Genomic DNA, 6000 nt, shown 5'->3' on the forward strand with positions numbered 1-6000 from the left:
CAAATATTGACTTGACATATGCGAAATCATAGAAGTGACAATTCTGTTTTTGAGTTTTTTGTTTCCCCTTGAAGCTTATGGAGGACGGACAGACACTGAACCTCAATACCGTTTGGCATTGACTGAAATGTATCTGAAGTACTGTTTATTAAAAATGTGGTACAAAAGGTTGGCATCAAATGTGCGTTCAGACACATCATCCACTAAATCCCTCCCTTACAGAGTGATTGTCCAATCAGAGCTCAGCAAAGGTAACAGGTCTGTCAAGCTTTGGATTTCTCCTCAATGCAAACAGTGTACCTGAGGCTGTGGGGAGGAGAGGATAAGACATGTTTATCTGCTCGAACGGAAGCTGTAATTGTTAGCATGTCTGGCTAATTAGCTTACTACCTACCAGGTGTTACTTCCGAGGCCAAGGAGCACATCATCAACTAACTACATCAGATTGTGGAGTTGCACATTACATTGGAGAAATCCCCATTCAAGACGAGCACATCCGCGGTGGAGTTCCCCGCCGTCAGAGTTTGGGCTGACGTTAGCAGCTCTGTCCTGCTCTTTATTGGATTTGGTGAAGTTCACACTCCAGTAACCCCAGCAATGTTAGCCGAGAGTCACGTTTGCCAAACACATCGACTAATTCTCATCCTAGAGGCATTTCGTCTTGTAACGTTGAAAGTGAAAAATATACTGCTTGTGTGTAAAGGGTGTAAACTTTAGACTGAAAACATGGACGTAGTCTCCGTGACACTCACTGGTCTTCTGAAGAGCCACCGTGAAGCTCAGTGACAGAGGTCATCTTGGCGGTGCCAAACTCCTTACTAATCCAACAATGGGGCAAGAGGTGGAGCGCGGGTGGAGCTGAGGCAGGTTGAATGAAGTCTGGTTGACTGATAGATAGCAGCTAGCTATCAGTCAGAGCAGCCATGCCCATAACTCTGCATTTAAATGAATGAGTTGTCTAAAAATTCACATCCTCGACAGCTAACAGGGAAATTAGCTACAGAGAACAAAAACCTTTTGTTTTTTGTACCAGGCTGTAAACGTGTTTATTTATGACTTTTGGGGCGAGCCTCTCGTGGCCCCTTCGAGGAGCTGCAGTTTTGGGCACTTTAGTGCTGGCTTCATGTTTCAGCCACATGACGTAAACTAAGCAGGGTTATGATTAAACAGTCTGATCTTTGTTCTTTATCATACTTTTAAGAATAACTAGCTCTTGATGGGCTTTTTTTTTTTTGCCTGAGACGTACAGCTTTAGTCTCAGGCTTTCAGCATTATTTCACGTGTGTAGCTATCAAAAGCGTGTTTTTAAACTTATTTATATCTTGACTTTATGTCTGTCTTTATGTCTTTATGTATGTTTTGAGTTCCTCGAAGCAAGAAATTGGAAAAAGTGTTCTTTTAATGACAGTACCAAAACACAAATACCATAAAATCAAAAGCATCAATAGATAAACAGCTCTCGCCATTTGGAACAAACCAAGTAAGGCTACATCAAATCAGTCTTGGGGGGTATCCACCGCCGGACTGGAGACGCCCGAGCAAAGGACAAGAGGACGAACATTAGTGATAGAAAAGAAAAAAAAGACCCTTCCTCCACAGAGCGAAATCAATGAGAGCTGGTGAAGATTAATTCCTGTTTAACACATCCTGACACATGGGAGAGGGGCCCCCCAAAAACAACAGGACAACAGTTCAGCTCACTATGCTGCAATCGGGGGCGGCAGGGGAAAGCGAGAGACATACCGAAGAAAGGAGGGAGAGAGAGCAGAAAGAATGTGGCCTGTTTGAGTCCCAAAACTTCCTGATTCCACAAAAGAGGTGAAAAAAAAAACCCTACACAAATGACCGAGCAGAGTCGAGGAGGGCAGAACCAAGATCAACAAAAGACCAGGACAAAAATGTCAGGTAGAATTCCAGCAAGAGGCTCCACCTGGGCCCCTCCCCTTAGCGTACACACCCCCGTCCCTCCTCCACACACACACACACACACACACACACACACACACACACACACACTGAGCTTCCCATGCTCCCAGGCTGGTGTGTGAGGTCCTCCTCCCTCCCGCTAAGCCTCGTGAGCCCTGCCCCCAGCGCCTGACCCAGTCACCAGCATCCCCTGCTAACCTCTGTCCCCTTTTTCCCCATTCAGCAAACATCATGCATCACTGTCACCCTCCTCCTCCTCGTCCACGCATTCATCCCGCCATCCGCTTAGCGGAGACCCCTCACGGGCGCCTGCGGGTCCGAGCAGCTTGCCCACACCCCTCCCAGCCCATTCCATTCCTTGTGAGCAGGTTGTAGGCGCGTGTGTGTCCGCAAGTGTGCAGAGACTTAGGCCACGGAGTTGACTGTAAATCTGTCAGGAGAGGGGTGCCGAGGAACGAGGCGAGGGCTGCTCGCCGCCACGCCCCTGCACTTGGGCGGCAGACAGGCAGTCCAGCCGTAGAGCTGAAACGATCGGATGATTGAATGATCAACAGAAAATGAATCGCCAACAATACTTATAACTAATCATTTAACCCCTAAACAAGCAGCAGCTGGTTAAATCCTCCATGGACGGACAGCAGGCGGAACAGAGATGCTTTCTGCGTCTCACCTGATATCACTGCGACAACAGAACGATGAAATAACCAGAACAGGGAAGAAAAACGACCTCGCAGGACATTTCAGCAACACTTTGGTTAATTCTGACTTTTTCAGTTTGAACCTTTCAGAGGAAAAAAGGCTCATAACCAATTAGATAGTGACAGAGAAAAGTAACCTTCTTTTTGAGGTGTGTGTGTGTCATTTTCAGACATATATGCACAAAGAAGAAAATGCTTGTTGATGCCATTCATCAATCCAAAACTCAAACCACTCTCTGGCTGCAGCTTCTCCAATGCGAGTACGTTCGGCTTTTCTCTGACTTATATCTTCTAAAGTGAATATCTTTGAGTTTTGGACTTTTTGACGATCTTCTAAACTATCTTTTCACATGTCATGGGCGGAAAATGATGACAGATCAATCAATAATGAAAACAGCCATTAGTGGCACGCTTACGACCACAAAACAAAGCTGCAAACGATCCAAACATTGACCTCAGTGTAATTAACTCGACCTGACATCCCTCACCTGTCCACACTGACACGCAAACCATCTGCATCACTTCCATTCAACTACTGTTTACACACACCGAGGAGTAGACTGCTATTATCCAGAGCAAGCAGGTACTGAAGTGCAGCTCTGGTGTCACGCTCAAGGACATTGTGCTTTTCATGTATATACACATACACACACGCGCGCGCGCACACATACACACATAACAGTGGCTGGCTTCAGGAATCAAACCGTGGACCTTCAGGGTTACAGGACAGTGTGCATGCACAGGGCCACGTTGCTGCCCCCTGCAGATGTACAGTGAGACACATTATGGAGAATGAAGCAGATGACAGGAGGGGTTATGAAGGAGTACAAGGAGGAAAAACACGCACGGCGACCACTCACTCCTTCACCTCACACATTTCTAGACAACGCATGCCGCATCTAGTGCACTGACTTGCACACTGGAGACATGCAGCGGAGTCAGTGCACTTTTTATCGCTCAGCAGTCGGGACCCGGGCACGCTGCTTGACTGACTGACAGACAGCCAGCATCGTCTGCCTCTTCCCGCATCGCATGTTTGTAGTGCCGAAAGCGCTAAAGCACACCAGCAGCCTCCTTCCCAACATAATGCATGTGATGCGCACACTTGAGCATGTTTGCATGCGCTTGATCAACAAATATTTCGGTCCAAATTCCCTCGTGTTGCGACAGCGTCAGGCTCAGCTGTGCAGACGGTCAGCAGCAGGCGAGAGAAAATAGTTAACTATGACCTGGTTTGCGTGTGTTTAGCCGCGAGCATGCGAGTGTGAGGTGCGTGTGCTCTCCCCCAAAAAAACTTCCCGATGTGCTCGATCTGCTGGAGACACTTCTGTGAGCCACCAGCTTGTGCGTAAACTGGCCAGCTTGCGTGATCAAGTTAAGTTTGATCAAATCTGCCAAACGTTCATTCATTTCGCAGCACGGGCTGACAAACAAATGCGAGACACCGAGCGTGCACTCCATCACCGCCGCGAACAGGTTAGTAAATCTTTGCTGTCATGTACTAAATGACCATGCACTGTGCCCTCCGCACCGTAACGATGCCAATATTGTGTGAGTGCACCGCCGCTGAGAAGTCAGTACATTTCCGTCCTCTATCGAAATGCAAACCAAATGCAAAGTCGCGTTAAATTAGCTGACTGTTAGCACACACGCAGCGCGAGCTTACCTTGTGGACGTGTCTCTCTACCGGATCGATAATTTCTTCTTTACACCGTTAACTCTCCGCCATCTTCGGCACTGTTTGTTTAAATGGGAAACACTCCCGAAGCCCAAGAAGCCAGTTCTGTAAGTTGAGGCGTCGCGGGGGCTTCTGGGTAAAGGAGTTCGCTCGGGTGGAGCGCCGCGCTTCCGGCCGCCTCCTCCAACCCGGATACGGACTACAGGCAGACTCCACCACCGCAGGGGGGGAGGTAGAGGCGGTGGAGGAGGTGAGGGGGACGGGCACTGTCTGTCTAGCAGCCTACAGACGGATGTCAGCGACGATACCAGCGCGGAGAGAGATGGCACGGTGTGTATGTTCAGTTAAACTCTGGACGCCACCAAAAGCCACCCGACTTGTTTGTTTGAAGGGACCCGCGGGCTACAACAGCCGCTGTTTCCACACTTTCTGTGGCGTTTCGCTGGAGGAGACACAGAAGTAGACAGACTAAACTTGAGAGCAAATCTGAATGTGAAGGTCTTATCCTGATAACGACGAATTTATCTGTTTGGATAAATAATTCTAGTTTATGTGCCAGTGGGCTGCCCTTTAATGGAGGCTGGGGTTATTTCTAACACCATACCAGTGTTTATGCATGTTTTAGGGAATTCACTTCAGATCTTACACTTAGATTACAGCTAACCGTTTTTAAAAACGTGCTTTCCAGTTTCAGAATATTTGTACGTATCTTCAAATCCAGTTTCAGTTCATTATGAGTACATTATCTACCAGCCTTGCCTCTAAACTTGCTTGAGTAGTGTAATCCATCAAAGTCTGCTTTCAGTGACGTTTCAAGAATCAGCTACTTCATTTTCACACCATACAGAAATTAATAGAAACCAACAGCTACCTAGAATAGTAGGAAAACATCTCAAATTATGCAGAATGCATGTAAAAATGTTCGGAAAAAAAATTACAAATGATTTGGAACTAAAATGGGAAAAACACTGGTATGGGCCCTTAGATTGAATCTCACAGGGGCCAGGATTGGGAGTAAATTATTTTTATGATCATCCTTAAGTGCCTTATTTATAGCCTAAATAATTTTGTCTATTCCTTATATTCCTAATATTTCAGTATGGACCTTTGTGGGTTGTAACTTTACAAAGCAAAGTTAACATGTGATCCCTCAACAAAGGTTATATCGTTTCATGAATATGAGCACTTGAAGAGGATTTAGTTGGCCACGGGAGGTGAAACTATGCAATATTTCATAGTAAGATAATAGACTTGTCTGATAAAAAAAATTTTACGTAGCAGATCTGTTTTTTCATTTTTCTTGACTTGTTAATCGTGTGTCTGCGCCTGCTTATATTAGTGAGCTGAAAACAGGAAATGTTTAGCCACAATCAATCTGTTATCAAAAGAGTCAATATTCTGTCAATCAGCTAATCGATTCATAGACTGATTGCATAATCTCTAATTTATCAGTATTTTCTGTAGCAACACATGAGATATGGTAATATTTTATGTAATGTCTTATAGATCATCTGGCCGTATGAGAAGTCAAATTTTTATGTTGGGTGAAAAATCTATTTTGTTCTTTGTGTAACAGAAACCTTCAGCTGATTCCTCAGACTGTGAAACAAAAATAACATTAACATTACATCAATTCATGGGCACACTTGGCTGAATAAGGTGACAGAAAAGACTCTTGGAAATTAAGACTATAGGTCA

At 45.6% G+C, this 6000-nt stretch overlaps 1 protein-coding gene across 2 annotated transcripts in view; it reads right to left on the minus strand.

Annotated features, from left to right (window-relative positions):
- LOC143327238 (nuclear receptor coactivator 3-like) overlaps positions 1–4360 on the minus strand; it is a 59667-nt gene extending 55307 nt beyond the window's left edge. For both annotated transcript variants that reach the window (XM_076741485.1, XM_076741483.1), the window contains exon 1: positions 4291–4360. The gene's annotated coding sequence lies outside the window, so the exon portion shown is untranslated. The remainder of the gene's footprint in view (positions 1–4290) is intronic.
- Positions 4361–6000: the final 1640 nt, after the last annotated feature.

The sequence above is a fragment of the Chaetodon auriga genome, chromosome 10 (genome assembly GCF_051107435.1).
Source record: "Chaetodon auriga isolate fChaAug3 chromosome 10, fChaAug3.hap1, whole genome shotgun sequence".
NCBI classification, from domain to species: domain Eukaryota; kingdom Metazoa; phylum Chordata; class Actinopteri; order Chaetodontiformes; family Chaetodontidae; genus Chaetodon; species Chaetodon auriga.